The 19082-nt window shown below is 38.0% G+C and overlaps 1 protein-coding gene and 1 long non-coding RNA gene across 23 annotated transcripts in view; one reads left to right on the top strand and one right to left on the bottom strand.

The window, feature by feature from the left end:
* Positions 1 to 19082, top strand: part of Pard3 (par-3 family cell polarity regulator) — a 667456-nt gene that overhangs the window by 594937 nt on the left and 53437 nt on the right. The gene's annotated exons all lie outside the window — the stretch shown is intronic.
* Positions 7130 to 19082, bottom strand: part of LOC124095155 (uncharacterized) — a 71474-nt gene continuing 59521 nt past the window's right edge. The window contains exons 3-4 of the long non-coding RNA XR_006852424.2: positions 14321 to 14472; positions 7130 to 9740 (exon numbers count right to left, since the gene is read on the bottom strand). This is a non-coding gene — a long non-coding RNA (uncharacterized LOC124095155). The remainder of the gene's footprint in view (positions 9741 to 14320; positions 14473 to 19082) is intronic.

The following is a 19082-nucleotide window of genomic DNA, read 5'->3' as shown; positions in this document are numbered from 1 at the left end:
TGTAAATCGGCTATCCCTCTAACAGAGGAAGACCTAGTTAAAGAGACTTTGGTTTTTCTTATAAGGCGTGAATAAGTGCTCTGGGCAGTCTGCCCCACTGCAAAACAGAATAATGCTAATAATTTGCATTTATATAATACCCCTTGGCTTGTGGATCTACAAGCACTTTGCAAACATTAATTAATTCTCTGAACCCCCCATGAGCCAGGGGGTGCCATTGATAACTAATCACGAAGGAGGGCTAGTGATTCTTGCCAGAGTGGATATGCAAGTTAGAGAACACTGCAGGCCTGGGAGCTGAGGGGGTGGAGTGGAATTTTTATGAGAAAGAACAACATAGGTAGAATGTTGATCAGCCTGTGTGGGAAATAAACCTGGATATTATGGCTGTGGATGGAGGCCTATCAGCTAACAATTTCGTTTCTTTTTGGTGATTCCAGGCATTTGTTATGAGATATTTGTTTGCCTATTGTTTGCCTTTTTATTTCCAAAGCTCTGCTTGGAATTGGTCTGAAATCCCAGAGTAAAGATTTGAGCGCAATTCACTTGTTCTTGCGATATGAGGACATGCAGCAGCCAAACCACACTGGAAATCAGTATTTCTTTTGCTGTTTTAATAGTTAATTCAAAGATTCATTCATTCACTGATTTATTTAATCAATCACTACTCTATTGATAAGTACAGGGTTTTGAATTCCTGTTTCCTGTCAGACTTCAGGGTTGTCCTTAAAGACCTTTACATGAGAAAAGCAATTCCCTGCTTATGGTCTAGTGACTCAGGTCTGTTTTCTTTCTTCTTTCTATGTCATATGAGTATTTTCATTTCTCCCAACTGCTTATGTGACGTACATGTTATGGTTATTTGATTGTTTTTGCAAAGTTGATGTAATTTACCAGTAAATGTTATGCATTTGTATTTCTTATGATGAGAAAGATGCACTATTCATAGAGAATAATAATGGCCCAGCCTAGAAAAACCATTTACACAAAGTTAAGTCAAACTAATTCTGACCTGTTAAGCAATGGGACTATAGGAATTTATGATTCTTTCTTTTCCTTCTCTCTCTCTCTCTCTCTCTCTCTCTCTCTCTCTCTCTCTCTCTCTCTCTCTCTCTCTCTCTCCTCTCTAAGAAATATAATTTAAAGCTAGACCAATAAAGTGCTACTTGTTATTGGTATTGAGGGAGTTAGCTTTTACTGAATAGGTAACATTTGCTCATGATTTTCTAGCCAGTACCATATTGGAGCAGATGAGTTACTTTTGCAGCCATCAAAAGTTGGTTATATCCAGTTGTTTCCCTAAATAGATTCCCATTACTTCCAGTTTTCCAAAAATTCGAGTAATTTGGACAACCCTTTCTAAGTTGGTTCAAAAGCTAACTTCAGTCTGGCCCTTTCCAAAAAGTCATAGGAATTTATGGCACGTGAACTCTTGAGATGTATTTTATATTCATACACATGTATGTCTTTACTACAAAGTCAGATGCAGTGGTTACATATTTTTTGTTAAATGATTTTCGTGTTACTTTCATGTTTACTAATATATAGGAAGAGATCTATTTGGGGAAAAATGTGCATTTCAGTTTTGAACTGTAAGAAAAAATGAGATGATCCTGTTGCTGCTTAAAAGTTTTTGCTTGAACTGGCTGTGTGGACAGGGACAGACATGGCCTCGGGAAGGGCAGAGCTCTGGTGTGTGTGACAGATCAAACAAGCCAGGGCTGCAGACTCCTCCCAGAGAGACACACACTTTCTTTCAGGCTGTTACCAGCTGGTTTTGCTGTGCACTAGTGTTAAGCTTTACAGATTGAAAACAGCTGGCTTTTCATCAGCCCTGTGTCCTCAGAAGGAGAGCAGTGCTAGCTGAAGTAAATTCACCAAATTCTTATCTGACACATTTAGTTGACCCTAATGCCACAAATTGGGGGCATCTCTGAGGACTAATCTTGTTTCCAACTGTGCAGCTTTTCACTTTTCTACTTATCCTGCCTTGGGTATTGATGTTAAAACATGGAGGTATGCCTTCATTGGGGAGCTTTCAAAGGCACCATTGGTAGCAAATTCTGAGAGGAGGGTCATTTGCATAGAGGTCAAACACAATGTTTCCTGCAGGAACTTCCTGAATTAGGAAGTTTCAGAACAATGCCATGTAACCAGATGTCAGCAGGTTCCAAAAAGAGGGGTGGTTACCTGTTGTTGTATGAATAGTAAACTGCTATATTAACTGATTTTTGATGAAATAAATTTTGCAAACATTAGAAAATTGTAATTTCTAAACACATTTTGATCAGCAATTAGAAATTATAGTGATGTGACTCTTGGTTGGGTTTGCCTTTTGTTTTGAAAGCAGTATTTAAGATTTAATAGCTCATTTTTCTCCATAGCACTTGACAAGGCTTGGGGAAATTTTGAAATGAAAATGTCCCTCTGAATTTTAGCATATGAATGTTTTTTAACTTGCAAAGTGGACATTATACAGATAAGTATTTTTGAACGGCAATATACGAACCAGACTTTTGCTAATTGGATCATAGCTTCCCACTGAGTTAAGAGCTCAGAGCTGGCTGATCAGTGTTTATAATTGGTCTGATGTTGTCATTGGTTTTAGCACTTGAGCTTGAAGTACCTCAAGAAGTTAATGAATGACCTGTTAAAACAAAATCTACTCAAGAAAGTGCCCTTTAAAAGAAACTGGTAGAAGCCAGGGGTGTTTATAATGTGTAGCAATAATGTTACACACCTGTTTTTTTGTTTTGTGTGTGTGTGTGTGCGTGTGTGTGCATCAGCACAGTAATCTTATCAACATGTTAGTAATTATCCTTATTTTACACTTAGGTTCAGAGAGGTGAAGTCACTCACCTCTGGTCACACAGCTAATAAGTACCTTTGTTAGTTGCTTTCCTGATGGAAAAAACTATGTAGGTGATACTCATGGGTTACTTAGCCTAGCCCTTTCTTCAATTCTAAAGAACTCAGAAGATGGGAAGGAAGTAACTTTTAAGAAGCCAGTGTAGTATACCAAGCGTGGAGCTAGATATTCTTCCCTAACAATGCTTTAGCCAATGAGGCTTTCCTTCTATTCTACAAGCACATTGTTAATTGCCTCAGGGCCTTTGCATTGGCTGTTTCTTCTTGCTGCTGTTGTATTTTTTCATAGTGGGTCTTATGTGTCACTTGGGACTCAGCTCCCTTCTCTTTAGAGAGCCCTTCTTCCCATTCTACCTCAGCAAAGTTACATCTCCACCCCCACAAATACTGGGGACCAGCCCCTCACATATTTCTAGCTGCCTGAGTTCCTGCTGCCCTGTATTAATAGAGAGTTGTAACCAAAGTCTGGTCTGCAGCATACCTGCTACCCTGCCTGAGGGTCCTTCTCCTCTTTTATGTGTTGAAAACCAGACTCTATTGAAAGTGTAATGCATGTTTCAGTTTGATGTATGTTGTGATTATTTTAATTGCTTTTTACCTTGGACTTACTCTTCTCTTCTAAGCTTGAATTTGTGTTTTGTGTAGACGTGCTAGAAGCTTAGATAACTTTATTTCAGACAGATACGGCCAAACACATGGTATTGGGCATGAATTATGTGAGTAAAGTCAAGTTAGGTTATGAACAAATGAGTGCTGAGCTTCCTTTTAGGAGGGGACATTTATTTATCTTGGATTGTTACAGAGATTTTCCGGACTGTTTTTCTATAATTACTTTGATTAATACTTAAGTGGTGTGTTTACATTTTGAGTTGATTTATATGCAGCTTTGCTTTTCCTCCACTGAAATGCTCAGGTATCTCCTGTCACTCAGTGATGGAAACCATTCTCTGCGCTCGGAGCTCTGCTCATGCAGAGGCCTTCTCCAGCTGAGGAATGGCAGTGCACCATGTGCATTTGGAGAAGGGGCAGCCGTCACACAGCCGAAATGTTCCACCAGAGGGCTATCTCACCAGACCCCCGAGCTATTTATAGATACTTCCACTTTGGGCTCCTGTGACCTACAATAAATTTTAAAACAGTCTCTGAACTTTCTGCTGGGTGTCCGAGCTTGCTGTGAATGATTTCCTACGAGTTGTTTGTGTTCTACAAGGGCCGGCAGAAGCATGGACATCTCCTCTCCCTGTCTGGGTGTTTTCCCCTTGCATTTCTTTCTCCCTTCCTCAGCTCCTGAACTTCAGGATGAGATCGCAGATACCATTAGCCACTGCCCAGCTTCAATTCTGATGCTGATGCTTGTTTTCTGTCATAGCCTAACCATGTCCATTTATTTATATCTTAGAATCACAATTCCATCATCAGTAATGTACCGGGTTCTTGTTAAAATTATGAAAGCATTCTGCAAATTATGAGAAGTTTAAATTATTATATTTTTTAAGCACCACATTCCACCCCCCCCCCGAATTCCACACAAGGCTTTCATTTTAGAGTTGGCAAATGCTCATCCCTTTAGATCCCAACCTCTGTGCCTACAGGTTCAGCGTTTTCATGACGAGTGTAGGTGGAGGCAGAACCTGTCTATTTTGTACCGGGATTGCAAGTCAGACAGTATAAGCCATTTCATGAGCAGCATCTGTGAGGTTTACTTTCTTATCCCAGTTTTTCCTTAGAAGAAGTTTTTAACAACATAGATCAGTGGTGGAGATGCCATCCCCAGGGGTTTCTCTCTTACACACAGGCATTAAAAGTCACCATCATGTCTTAAAAAGAAGAAAAAAAAAATAGGCCAGGCACGGTGATGCACACCTGCAATCTCAGCAGCTCGGGAGGCTAAGCAGGAGGATGGTAAGTTCAAAGCCAGCCTCAGCAACTTAGCGAAGGCCCTAAGCAACTTAGTGAGATCGTGTCTACAAATAAAAAATAAAAAAGGTCTAGACATGTAGTTCAGTGGTAGGGCACCCTTGAGTTTAATCCCCAATACCAAAAAGAAAAATAAAAGAAGAGAAAGAAAACATTGGCACCCATATCTTTGTGGTCTGGTGCAAAGTGGGATGTGGGCTGAGCTGACTTAGTCCCGGAACATCTTGACTTATTTTAATCACCCCTTTGCTGCTGAAATTTGAGGATTTCTACTTGCTGAGCTTAGATTTATGAATAAAAGAAACCAACTTGGCTGTAGGTAATTGTATTAGAGGAAAGTTTATTGGTGTCAGTGTTCATTTTATTAGAGAAGGCTCAGCTTGTTCATGGTGCATCTTTTATCTCCTTTGTCTCCATAAATGCATGGTTTTCAGAGATTTGCAGCCAAATATGTTTTGTTCCCTTTTGTCAAATGTAAAACTTTTCACATGTGTGTTATTTATTTTTTTAATGGTAAGTCAGTAGAAAATATATCTGCAGACATTGCTGTGTATACTTTACACTCTATTCTAAGAGTAGGTCTCAGGACTTTGTGCAGATAACTTTGTAAGGTCAGAAACATTTAAAGAAATTAGAGTGGCTAAGGGATAGAAGTCCCCAGCAGAGAAGGAAAGACTGTGTGCAGCAGTGTCCTTGGAGAGGACCAAGGAAAGCAAAGACCCTCACTTTCTGGTGTTGCTCTGGTAACTGGAAGGGCGGATGTGTGTGGTGCAGACATCAGTGTATAAAGTGACTCTGATGTGCCCTGACTGGCAGGGCTTCTTGCCCTTTCAAGGGAAGGCCTTGATCTTGTATTCTGCTAAAACGAGGTGGTCGGAAAGTGGGTCTTACGTTCTAATTGCCCAGTGGGTTGAGGTTTGGGGACAATAAGGAGATATCAAGGAAAGGTCAGGCTTGAAAGAAGGCAACCCACTGAGCAGACCAAATCAGAGAGAATGAAGGATGACTTTTCTTTTTCTTCTTTTTTCTTTTTTAAATTACTTTGTCTAAGGTACAGAAATACTTTCTTAAACATTTTGAAATCTAATTGAGGCATACTTGTCAAATTGATTTGGGAGGTATTTCTCTAATCTTCTATGTTATTTCCTCCTATAATGAATGAAAATCCCATCTCCAAAAGAGGTTTAGACCAAGTGCATTACCAAGGCAGAGAATAATAGCACAGGAGCAGTGTCGGGAGGTGAGGAGGGAGGGGTCAGGGCAGCATGCATGCAGGGCTTGTGCTATTTTCTTCTACGTTCAGTGTCAGCTGGGCTATGGTGCTATTTGAAATGTATTTTAAATATATATCATTTTGCTAGGTTCTTGCCTTCGGTGCTTGTGCGCGTGCATACACATACACCAGCCTTATTTTTTATTTTTATTTTTGCTGTGCTAGAGATGGAACACAGGGCCTTCTGCATGCCAGACAAGTCTTCTAACACCAATCTATACCTCTAGCCCTTAGATTTTAATATTTGTAATAAAAGCAAAACAGTAGCATAGGTTCCTTCAATGAGAGGGTAAATCATGCAGTTCAAATGCCCAAACACTTTCACGCATGCACACTCACACATTAAGGAAGGATTTAAAAGAGGAAAAAAACAAAAACCGGCAGAATTGCAAATCACTCACTTCCCAGGGACAATCCTGTAACCAGGGAAAGCCTTGTGAATTCGGTTGCTTCGCCATCTAGGATTTCTATGATAAACCGGCCCCTTCTCCATAGCATAGCTTACCCTTGGCAAGGTAGTTTTTCTTTGTCTTTTTCTAATTGCAGTCATTTTCTGATCTGATTGCACCAGCCTTTGTCACACCTAAGTGCCTTACCCCAGAAGTTGTGGCCTCTTCTAAAGTCTCCAATGGTGCTAAAAATGATGATTGGCAAGCCTGGGATCAGGGAGTGGGGATGTGGCTGATGGTACAGGTGGTATGAGCTGCCCCAGAGACAACAGTGACACCAAAGGGGCCATTATTTTGGATGGAAATACGTAAGAAATCTTTCCTCAAAGTGGAAACAATAAACAAATTATCCACTTCCACCATCGGCTAATTGCCGCTGTCTCTCAATAAACAAGTGGATTTTTCACTAACAAGCATTTCCATCAATCTAATCTCCTCTGCTCTCTGCTCTCTCTCCATTTCATTTGTGCTGTCTTCAATTTTTCTTAATAACAGTACACTTAAAGTCCCATTTTTGTATCCTCTTGGCTTAGAAGTCTGAGTGTCATTTTATTGCAGCACAGGTATTTTTAATTAGAATTAAAGTTAGATTGATTCAACTCTTTATTTTCTTGGTTCTCAAAATCAAAGAAGGGACGCAACAGTCACAGCAGCCCATAAGCATACAAGATTTTAGTCGTATAATAATAGCCTCCTTTTTAGAAATAGTAGCACCTTATTTTAAAAGTAAGTCAAATTAGAATGATAACTATAGTCAGTCCAAAAATATTAAATTAAATTTTAGAGTAACACATTAGCTAAATATTTTATTTTTTTAGATATACTTGACAGAGAATGCATTTTGACATACATACATAGAGTATAACTTCCCATCCTTGTGGTTGTCCATTATGTGGAGTTACAAGGTTGTGTATTCATATATGAACATAGGAAAGTTATGTCTGATTCATTCTACTCTCTTTCCCATACCCCTCCCTTCCCTTTATTCCCCTTTAAATATTTTAATGATCTTCTATTTTATGTATTTGTGGACAGTTCTCAACCAGTATCTGAAGAATGCTCAGTGACAAAAATGACCTTTTGGAAACTGTCTTAATACAGTAACAGGAAGAATGTGGTCCGAGTATGATGAAATAATACAAGAACTTAAACACCTGCTTTGTTTAGCAGTATGAGGGAACTTGAGCACATCACATTTGGGGACCTAACAGTTAAATTGTTCATACAATTTTACTTCAAGATTCCCAATCATCCCATAAAATAGATTGTTTTAAACTCCTTTTTCTTTATCTCTCATATTATTCACTCTGTATTCCTTTTAATACAAGTAAATTAATGGCTTTATTAGGCTTCTTAGAGATCAGAATTATAAATTGTCTGATCCTTGAATGTCTAAATAAAATATCCTACATTTGCTTAAGGAATACTTTCCCCAGGTGAAAATATATTTTAATTTATGTGATTGTGATGATGAAATTGCTTACTACATTTTTGAATCAAAAATTCATGTAGACAATTTAAGTGTGCAAGTTTACGATCAAGTCTCTGGAGCCCCTGCATTGGCTTATGGAAGCATATTTAAGTTTATTTTTAATTTCCTTTATGGCTGCTGTGGTTTCTTTTGATTTAGACACAAGTATAAGCACACACACAAGCAGAAAGTATACACAGGGCTTTCCCAAGTTATCAAGGCAATTTTCTGAATGAGCTGTAAAACTGAAATTAATATCTTTTTTTAGAGTCATCAAGGACAAACGCACATTATCTGCTGTCCCTGCTTGATGCTTAACTATCCACTGAGTTAATGTGGATTTTGTGTATATAAGGATGCATGATTAGGGGAAACTTAGCAATTCTTTTTTACCATGTGCAGTTAAATCCCATAATGGTACATGTTCCGATTTAATTAGTTCTCATCATATTACAAGATGCAGCCAGATTGATATAATTAATAATAATGATGCTAGTAATAACTTCCACATTATACATACCAGGAACTCCAAGTGTCAAATTAAGCATTTGTATTGTTTTAAAAATATAATGAATTTTAAATTAATTTTGAAGTGAAAATTTATTATAAATAAAATTCTTTGATGCTGTCCTTCCTATAATAATTTAAAAAGTAGTTTACATTTTCAATGTCATTCTTTTTCCCTAATAAAATCCTATATAGAAACTTAATATACATCATTTCTCAGCTTTTGGGCTAAAATCAAGTGAAAACATATTACACCAGTCAAAACAATTTTCTTTGACTAGTACGTATTAATTTTAAGGTCAAAGTGACTACATTTATTTATTCTTAACACCATTCATTGAGGTATTGAGGCATGTCTGTGGAATCTTAGGATTCTGCAAAGCATTGTTTGATAAACCCCCACTTACTGGACAGCATCCAGGGTCTTTGATATGATTTCCTCACTTATCCACCAACTTAAGTTTAAAAACTTAAATGAATGATGTTTCTTTACACATTTTTTTACAACCTTTACCATGTCGCCCAAGCATCTCTTTCTTTTAGTAGGTACCATTTCATAATATTTCTCTTGTGTGTGTGTGTGTTCTCTCTCTCTCTCTCTCTCTCTCTCTCTCTCTCTCTCTCTCTCTCTCTCTCTCTCTCTCATATTGGTGTTGGGGATTGAACCCTGTGGACCTTGTGCATGCTAGGCAAGAGCTCTATTACTAAGCTACACCTCCCAATCCTACTTCATAACTTTTCTCATGTTAACATCCTTGGCTCTGCAAACTACTTAATGGCTTATACGTATGCATCTTTCTTTGTATCTAGAACGCAAATTGCTTTTGTAAAATTAAGGAAAAAACATTTTCACTATCCTGAAACTCAGCCTAGCACAGGACTAATCCATATAGTTAATAATTCTTCTGAAACAGATTTGTGAGAGTAACATCTTTTAAAAATCTGCTTTGAGCTGCCCCAGTAGAAAAAAAAAATGGCATTTAAGTTTGTTTCCAGTTGGCCCTGTGTGAGCTGGAGCACATTTTGCTAGGGAAGCATCATTAGGTCTGATGGCATACTTGAAGCAGAAATAGCTTTTGTGACCAATTGGATACCTCACTGATGTGAGGAAGTGCTTCCTATCCTTTAGTGAGGGGAGCCGCCCCCTTGGGCTATGGTCTTGGCACTTCAGCTGGGGCGAAACTCAAAGCAGGGACAGGAGATGATAGCATTGATTCTTGGCAGTCACGTCACCATGTGGACCTTCTCTCGGTGCCTGTGAAAAAGAGGACCTTAATGTTAGGTTTGGCCAGGTACTCTGACATGGAACATAAGGGCAGTGAACGGGTGGCCTTTTCAGTGGCAGAGTGTGTGAATTGGTTTCCCAAAAGCTGGAAGTGACCTGTCCTTAGAGAGGCAATCAAATATGTCTCCTTGTTAAAAAAGTGAGAGTGATGGTTTAGAAGTTGGAGAATTTGATAAACACTTGCTTTTGTTTTGCCATCATGGTGTGTGTGTGTGTGTGTCGGGGGGGCGGTGACTCATAAAAATAAGTTGCTTCTGTAGTTTATCAAAGAAGAAAGTAATAGCATTCTTCATTGTAATAATATTCCTGTAAAGTTGCATATATGAAAAATGGACCCATTCAATCCCTGTGGGGGAGGAAAGGAGTTATAAGCTTTTTATCAGGCCTTGTGGATAAGTAGTGAATATTTTCTCAGAATGTTAGATGTTTCCTTTCTCAGTTCCGACATCTGTCCCCTTCCTTCACCCCGCAACCCCAGTTCACAAATAGAACTAGATTTATCACAACCTGAACAGCAGGAGTCCTAACACTGTAGAAATGGGTTTGGCTGTTTGTATGGCCTTAAAATATTAGAAGCTGAGGTTTTTAAGTAGTTTCTATGATTATATGGGGTATGCACTTTATTTCAGAGCATGGTGAGGGACTTTGGGGTATTGGGAAGGAAGAAGACTCCATCCACACTCTCACAGAAATTAAGATCTATTTGTGAAAACCAGGCATCCATATGTGCAGAATTAATGCACGCAACAGGACTAGACGATTCCTAACTAATTAGTCATGTGGTAAACAAAGAAGTGCTTGAATTCAAAACAGGCAATAACTCTGATGTCTGAAGTGATTTGGAAGATTTCATGAAAGGATTCCCAGTTGGAGTAAAATATAAAGTAGTAGCAGAGCTGGTAGTGATGAATATTTACTGTTTCTTATTTGTTTTCTCATTGTTCATATGTAATAATGAATGCATTACTCATTACTTCTAATCAGTGGATATTGTTATGTAAATTTCACAGCAATTATCTATACCTTTTTAGCAGGAAATTTTAATTCCTATTTGTGTAATTTTGCTTGGAATTTTTTGGTCGCCAAACAAATAGGAATATCAGGAAGCTTGAAGCTATATAGCATAGTATAGAGGGACTTGTGCAGTAAGCTGTGACATGTGGCATGGGTGACCTAAGTCCTTGCTACTGAAAGTGTGGTCCATGAACCAGCAGTACCAATACCACTTGGGAGTTTTTTTATAAATACAGGATCTGAGAGCCCACCCAGGCCTGTAGAATCAGAATCTGGTTTTTCATAAGATCCCTAAATAACACATGTGCTCATTCCACTGTAGGAATCACTTGTCTCTGTTAGGCACACTAAGTATCAGTGTACTGTTCTCGTCTTGTTCTGGGAACTTTTCACAAAATTGTGAAGGTGGGTGTTTAATCTCTGTATGTGCAATTCTGAGCATGACACATGATTTCATAGGGTGAAGTTTTATAATATCACAGATGACTGATTCTGCCCATAAGTTAAAAGTTACGTGAATACCTAAGCCATTTTCCCAGCATTTGGAGTTTTTCAAAACTCAAGCCATATTTTGGAAAATGTTATTTTCTCTTTTATATCAAAGCCCATATGAATTCAATTTTGTGGGAAATTTAAGCCACATGTTTCTGATTCATTTACACTTAACCCTTGAGAAGGTTGTGTTACAACAGCAATTGCCTGTCCAATAATATCTTAGTCTTTCAGTAAATCCTTTGTAAGGGCAGAGAGTTGGGGAAGAGAGAGTGGAGAGAAGTCAATGGACAGACTTAGAAAGCTGGGGTCTGAGTTTAGGACTCTGAATCTGGAGTCAGGTCTGTGCAGATGCTATGTGCAATCCACTTCTTTTTTAAACATCTTTGGCAGAGGTGAGGTGGGATGATGATATAGATTCCTGTATTGAAAAGAAACAGGGGCATTTGTAAATCATGTAGCATTGTCAAAAGCCATAGTTTTAGTAAGCATGTGTTACCATTTCTCTCCCTTTCTTGTACAAATTGTACTCATATCACTTTGAAATTTTGGGGTTTTGGCCCTTGTGAGGTGAGACCTTGTCCAGATTTAGTGTTAGCTAGCCTCTGAGCACTGTTGACAAAGGGTGAGAGGCTTATCTGCTGCTCACAATTCTGGGAAAGCTTGAATGATGAATCAAAATAACCTTGATTATTTTTACTTTGAGTGTTTCAGTTTGAGCTGATACATAACTAGAGAATTTTTTTTTTTTTTTAATCATTAAGCTTCTTTTTTGCTTTTTGGTAAAGCTTGAATTCTTGTTTGTCAAATCAGACATTCAACCTGACAACTTTTCTTGATTGATGGATAGTATGTATAAATGTATGTTTATACATATGAGAATATATGTCATGGATAAAGAGTGAGTGTTTATGGTGGAAGAAAACAATGATCAAATTAATCCTGTTTTCTGTTTAGACATCAATCCCTAAATATAGTGAGTTTGTTTAAATAAGATGACATGGCTTGATTGCAGCTTTTAGTAGCCATTGGTAAATGAAAGGGCATTTGAATTCCATGTCTAACACATTATTCCAGGGAGCCAGCAAATACATATTCATATGACAGATGCACTAATCAAGGCCGAAGGTCTTACTTAAATATTTTAAAAAGCAACCTTGGCACTAGAAGGCAAATACAACTCCAGCCTAGATTGTGATTTTGCCAGTTTTCCCCTTGCTATCAGGCTTTCTCATGCTTCTTTTGTGTTGTGCCATGCAGTGCCCTTAACATGCCACACCCTTTATCTGGAAGGAAAGTTTTTCTCCTCCTCCATCATCAGCTGCCTCTTTCCGGAGCCTTCCCTGAGCCCCTTGGTCCAGGTCAGTGTCCACCATCTTTGCTTCCCACACATTCCAGGCTCACCTCCATCCTAACACTCATCACTCTGGCATATAATGAACTGTTTATGTGCCTGCCACCCCCAGGGTAGCCACTCTGTTTTGTGCCGCTTTGTCCCTACCCCATAACTCAGATTAGCCACTCAATAAAGTCGTTGAATGAATAAACCCATGACTTTTAAAGTATCCTAAAACAGCTCTGGAAAGCTAAACATCTCCCGATGCCAAACTTGAGCTTGTGGATTGAGTTTGTTAGGGATTTTTTGCAAATGAATCTCATGTGGTAGGTTCACATCCCATAATAGCTGAACCTTGCTTCTCTGATGCATAGCCTAGGCTCCTTCCTCTTCGCTGGCCATGGGAAGCTGTGTGAGAGAGCATGGTAGCTCGCTGTGACCATTGTCACTACAAAAAGAATCTCCAACAGATGGGTCCCAAGAAGCCTTCTGCAGTTGCTGGAACTTAATGTGGTGTGGTTTCTCTGAGGCCAGCATGCTCCATCCCTCACTCCATTCTTCAAGCTGTTGAAACTACATCCCGGATTTAAAGAGTTTCACAGATGATGTTCTCATAGCTTCCTTCTGTAACCTGTTTCATTATTTGTTTAATAAGTCTTGCTGTCAAATGTATTCTTTTTCTTTAATCTAAATCCCCAAATGCTCATTTTTCTACATTTGGTCCCCAGTTGAGAAAAGGAACAGCTGGCCACCTCAGCGGCTTTTTCCCCCTCTATCCACCCCTTGGATCATGTATCATCTCCTCGGGGTTTTCAGAAGTTTCTCATTATATTTGTGAGTAAAACTAAGACATGAACTTTCAGCCAAAGTTTATCACCAGACTCTCCAGCTTCCGTTGTCACCCCTGTTCTCCTACTCCCCGCCCTCCCGAGCTATGTTCTGTTCCTCTTTGTCACCATCATGGGAAACTGAACTTATTCCTATATATTTGGTCTACCTTGGCAATTGCCAGCTTCTTGAAAGTAAAGGTTGTAGGACTCCTCTTTGTATTCCCTGCCATACGTAGCCCATAAACTTGCCTAGCAGCCGGGCTTCCCTGTACATACCTAGCCCAAGTTTTTAACTGATCAAGAAACGTAACCAGTAAACTTAATTCCTACTGAAGGAAACATCTGTATGCAGATAGAAGAAACATTTTAGGAGAAAAAATGTCAGCACCCAAATACAAAAGCCTAATGTGGGCCAGAGAGGACTCTGCAGCGCGCCTTTGAGAGCTCTCTGTGTACCAAGAAGGCAGTGGATATTCCTGGGTAGCGGTAAAGCATGTTCCATTAAGCCCATTTCCGTGGTGCAATCCAATATAGGAAGTGGATTTGTTGGTATTACAGATAATTAGGATAACAGTTACATCAATAATTACTGTGAAAGGATTTTGTATGGCATAATTAATGTCCTCAAACTATTTAGATATTCTTGGATGAAAGAAAATACAGAAGTGGGAATTTTGGTGTTGAAAAGACAAAAGCAAACTGTTTGAAATATGTTACCAAACATGATGTTTTATGAGCACAGATTGGCAAAACATCAGGACACAGCTGTTGATTATAGATGCTCTTTTCAGTAACTACCTCAGAGCCAGTGAACCCTGCGCAGGGAGAGCCTGTCAGGACAAATCAGAGCCAGGCTCATCATCCTCAGAATGACTTACCAAGTGCGTGGCTGTCCCGGAGCTTCCCCAATGTCTTAGGAAGGATATGGCCAAATGGAACCACATAGCAATGTATGGGATTGAAGGTTTAATGTCAAAATCAAGCTTTGCTCGGATGTGTTGATTTTGTCCACAAACATGTTCTCAGTTCTCTAGATGAAAGGAAAAAAAAATTTTTAAAAATTAGTTATTTTATAATTAGTATTTACTATGATATATTTTATGTTAATATAATTTTGCAGGGAAAAAAGCACCCTTTAAACAAAGTATGCAGCAAGGTGCTTATCTACTAAGCTTTCATATCAAATACAAAAATATTACCAAATAACCAGCCCTGAAACTTAGTGTCAAGTTTATCATATTTTGAATTATTAACATTTCTGTTGGAGGAGGCATTTTTTAAATAAAATATTTAAGCTACAAATCTCAGAACTCTTTCGGCTACCAACACCAGAGCTATAAAACAAAGGTAGCTCACATGTTACACTTCTATCAAACATTCAGGCTTTTCATTAAGAAAAAGAAAGAAGAGAAGAAACACCCCCCCCCCCCATCAAGCCATTACCAGTGACATGACCTTTGCTCAGAAAGATCCATGTTTCAACATAACACTCCTGCACCCCTGGGAGCAGCAGAGGCCAGAGGGCAACCCTTTCTGTTAATGGTAGTACATGATTTGGGGACACAAGGTCAGTGGACATTTCAATTAGTACCAAGAGTCAATCATTGTACCAAAGAACATAAATAAGTAGCTATAAAAATAATTAAATTATGAAACAAATTAGAAATTAATAAGTCTTATAAAACTACCTTTCAATAATGGAGACACAATGAGGCATAAATAAGTTATTCTGCATGAAGGTGGTAGACTAGTTTACAATACATGAAAGAAAAGTTACCCTTAAAAGACACTTTGTATCTGTGTGGTTCTGCTTTCTAATTTTTTAAATTTTATTTTAGGTGTTCTTTATATTTACATGAATATTGCTGGTTTTGCATTTTGTGCTACTAACCATGGGGGAGTAGTTTCCTGACTGTAGATATTTTTGTCTTAATGTATCGAATTTCTTTAGAGAATGAAAAAGCCTTGTCATTTGTGGAGCACCTTTTCATGAACAGCACTCAGCACTGTTCCTAGTGTAGACTGCTACTTATGAGAGGGCATCTCTGGGAGCCTCACTGTGCATGGCACAGCATGCACTGGCTCCACAACCCATCCCGCACCAGTCTTAGCCCATCACATTCTGCTGGCAGAATTGGGTGATGATGGTTGATGCTCAGCAGTGTCCCTGGGGTGATTTTGGACTGAACATGTTTTCTTATAGTTAAACCTTTTGGAGGTAAGTCCAGATATAGGAGGTAAGTCCTACATGAAGAATTTTTAGTGAACAATATAAAATTGGCCATGGTGGGTAAGTGAGAGATTTTCTTGGCAGGTATAGCTTCAGACAGACATACAGACACAGGCCTTTAAGCAGCAGATTTAAAGACAGCAGAAAAACTGAGCCTGACACCATAGCAGGTGTAAATCTTTAGTGATATGCCAGGTTTACATCATTACTGCCCGGACAAATTGGTCATGCTTATTTTATTTGTTCTCACAAATCACTCTCTTAATTAGTGTGATAGTTTTGTTTTGCAAACAGAGGCTCCAACAGAGTGTATGGTTTCAGATGGAATAGTCAGAATGTTAATATTGAATTATACCAGCCATCCTTCTTTAACTAGAAATGAGTGGAAACCCAGCTCAGAAATGTCTTTAAGGTTGAGTTTTAGTTTGTATTCTTAAAAAAATAAATATTTAAGGAAGATTATAGGTTGGGTGTTGTGTGGGGTGTTTGCATAGTGTTTTGTGAGAGGACTTTCTCCCTAGAGGAAGGACGGGCCTCAGGCTGTCCCAGCCACAGCTTAGAGTCCTTGAGGCTTTCTAAGCTCTTTTTAATGCAAGCAAGAATTCTAGTGTTTCCATCTGTAGGAGTCAAATGTAATTTTGCCTTAATACTCAGGGAAGAATCAACATCCATCAATACTTAAGAAAGAACGTAGTCCATACTTTGGAACACAAGGTTTACTGCTGAAATTCTTTTTTTTTTTCCAATTAATTTTTCTCAATATAACCACTTTTTCAAAACTTACTATTTTATCATCAATAGAGTGAGATCTCTTATTCCTACTTCATACTTTGAAATTCATCAAATTTGAGGGAGGGATTAGGTAAAGAATTAAAAAGACAGGATGACAATATCATTAACTACTAAAGGGATAATGAAAGTAGAGGAAGGTTTGGAAAAAAAGACTCTTCATTTTTGTATATGTGTATGTCCAAAATAAATTGTCAGCATATTCAGTTGAAAATGTCCAGAAGGCAATTTGAGTAATGGAGTTGTGTTTTTAGGAGACCTGGGGATGATGATTACTCTCTATAAAAATGGTCATTGGCATGATAGGCTGGACTAGCCTATGGGTAGAGCAATCAGAGAAAGAAAAGATGAGCAATAATTTTGGGAACACCTTATAAACATGGACAAATAATATTTTAGTTGGAGAGAACTAGCAGAGTCTTTTTTGCTGTTGTTGTTCAGAAATATAGGAAGACCAAGAAGTCATTCACTGTCTTAAGCTGTTAGGAAATCATCTGAAAATGCAAGAGAGCTTTGGAAGGCAATTTTCTGGGTATTGAGAAGGTAGCGTGAGGTGAGGGAGGCAGCGCAATTGACTCTGCATGCTGGTATAGAAGAGTGGAGATGGAATCTGGTATTTATAACTTGATTGAATAGGAAGGCCCAGAAAAGGTTATTAAGCTGAGATAAATCAACGGCAATGGAGGGGGCATTGGTAATACAAGAGGAAAATAACTCAGGAAGCAAAGTCTTCATTGAACACCCAAAATGAGTAGGAGTGGAGAGGAGGGAATGCTTGCAGGCAGTGGTGGAGGTTGTGATAATAGACACAAAAAAATGATGTTATCCTTGTGAAAGAACAAGAGCCGTTTTCCTTTTGGGGTACTTTAAAGCTTGTCTCCCCACAGTACCTTGCAAAATGCTAGATATTCAGTAAATTTTAGTTAACATTTCTAACTGCCTCGGTTTAACGTAAGAATATTCTGGCTTGCTGAATATATGACAGAAAACCACAGTAAAATTTGTCATCTACATTACAAAAGGAAGTGGAAAAGATGGAAAGTTTGACAGTACTGAAGGGATGAATGAGAGGCTCCCTGTGAAAGGTAAAGAAGAATTGAAATTTAGTGAGCTTATGGAAGAGAAGACTGCATAGAGACCTGGTCTGGATAGTTCATATTCTCAGAAACAGAGTCTTATGAGAATGAGTATGAAAATTTTTTCCTCATTACTTTAAAGGCTCAAATTAGGAGAAATGTGTTTAAATTTTAAAAATGGGATATATATATATATATATATATATATATATATATATATATAAAATATACATAAAATTATATATAATATATCTATATACAATATATAATAATATATTTGTAATATGTAATAATATATCTGTAATATATATAATATATATAATGTACATATGCCCAGCCTATATCTTAGAAAGAACTTAGTGAAATATTTAATATGGACTTCTAATAGGCCATAGAGAATCTTGAGGGGGAAAAGGACTATTATCTGTTTTAAATATCTTTCATTCAATTGACTGAGGTCAAGGGTCAAGGCCGGTTGAAATCTTGAGACCCTTTCCAGTAAATAACTTTGTAACTACTATGAATGAATTCAGAAATGCTACTGCTTGACTTTTTAATTTTAAAAGAAGTTCTATGAATATAAAGAACACTGTCTGTACACTCACAAAAATGTGTGAGTGCACAAACATGCAGGGAAAACTGAAAACAGACCCACTTCATATACAATATAGTTTTGGATACTTTATGCAGAATAGAACTACTAATCGTTTTTTACCATAGCTCTAAAATTTGTCTATGAATGTTGTCACTGGAATTTGCTTCAGTATTTCCCAGAGTAGAGAAAGAAATTGCTGGTCGAGTTCACACAGACCTCTGCTGATGACCTTGCTTCTGCTGTCTGGCATTCTCAGATATTGCAGAGAATAATTCAACAAGTGCTCTTCTTTATTGACAGCTTTAGAGTATTCTTTTCTAGAATATTCAGAAATATTATACCATGTGTTTGTTATAAATGTATTCATATGATACTGAATATCTTGAAATTGCCCATTTTGGGTTAATTCCTAGAGATTACAAGAATGGTGAGGGAGGTTGCATTCAGAAGTTACGTGCAATTGCCCATTGCAGAAGTACCTGGTGACGGGCTTCAGTGTGTTTAATAACGTTAGCAGCTCGATGAAGAGAGCCCACATTTGAGATGAACAAAAGTTTTCTCATTAATATTTCAAAGTAGATCCAAAACCGAAGAAAAGTTCTTCATGGACCCTTCCTTTTCTTCTTTATTTGGTGTCTCTTTGTTTTCAATTTCCAGTCCTCTATATAACAACTATTTGTTTTTCTGCTTTTGGCAAAAGATATAGTACTGATTTGCTATTCATTATATCCCAAAGTGACCTACATGTGTGGTGTTTTAATTCACCATTATTTTTCCCATGGTTATTCTTGGTGAACTAATAATAACCATTGCTTAAACTAAAAAATGGAATATTAACCCAGTTTGGTTACATTGTTCCTGGTCACCTGTTTCCCACAGGTGCTTACTGTATTCGAGCCCTTTGATATGAGTAATAAGAATCCATGACTTCAGAGTATTAATGATTCTCA

This window comes from Marmota monax, unplaced genomic scaffold (genome assembly GCF_021218885.2).
Source record: "Marmota monax isolate L192 unplaced genomic scaffold, Marmota_monax_Labrador192_F-V1.1 WCK01_AAM20220418_F8-fsc00066, whole genome shotgun sequence".
Taxonomy (NCBI): Eukaryota; Metazoa; Chordata; class Mammalia; order Rodentia; family Sciuridae; genus Marmota; species Marmota monax.
Note: the sequence above shows the minus strand (reverse complement) of the source record. Positions and strands in the feature narration are given on the sequence as shown.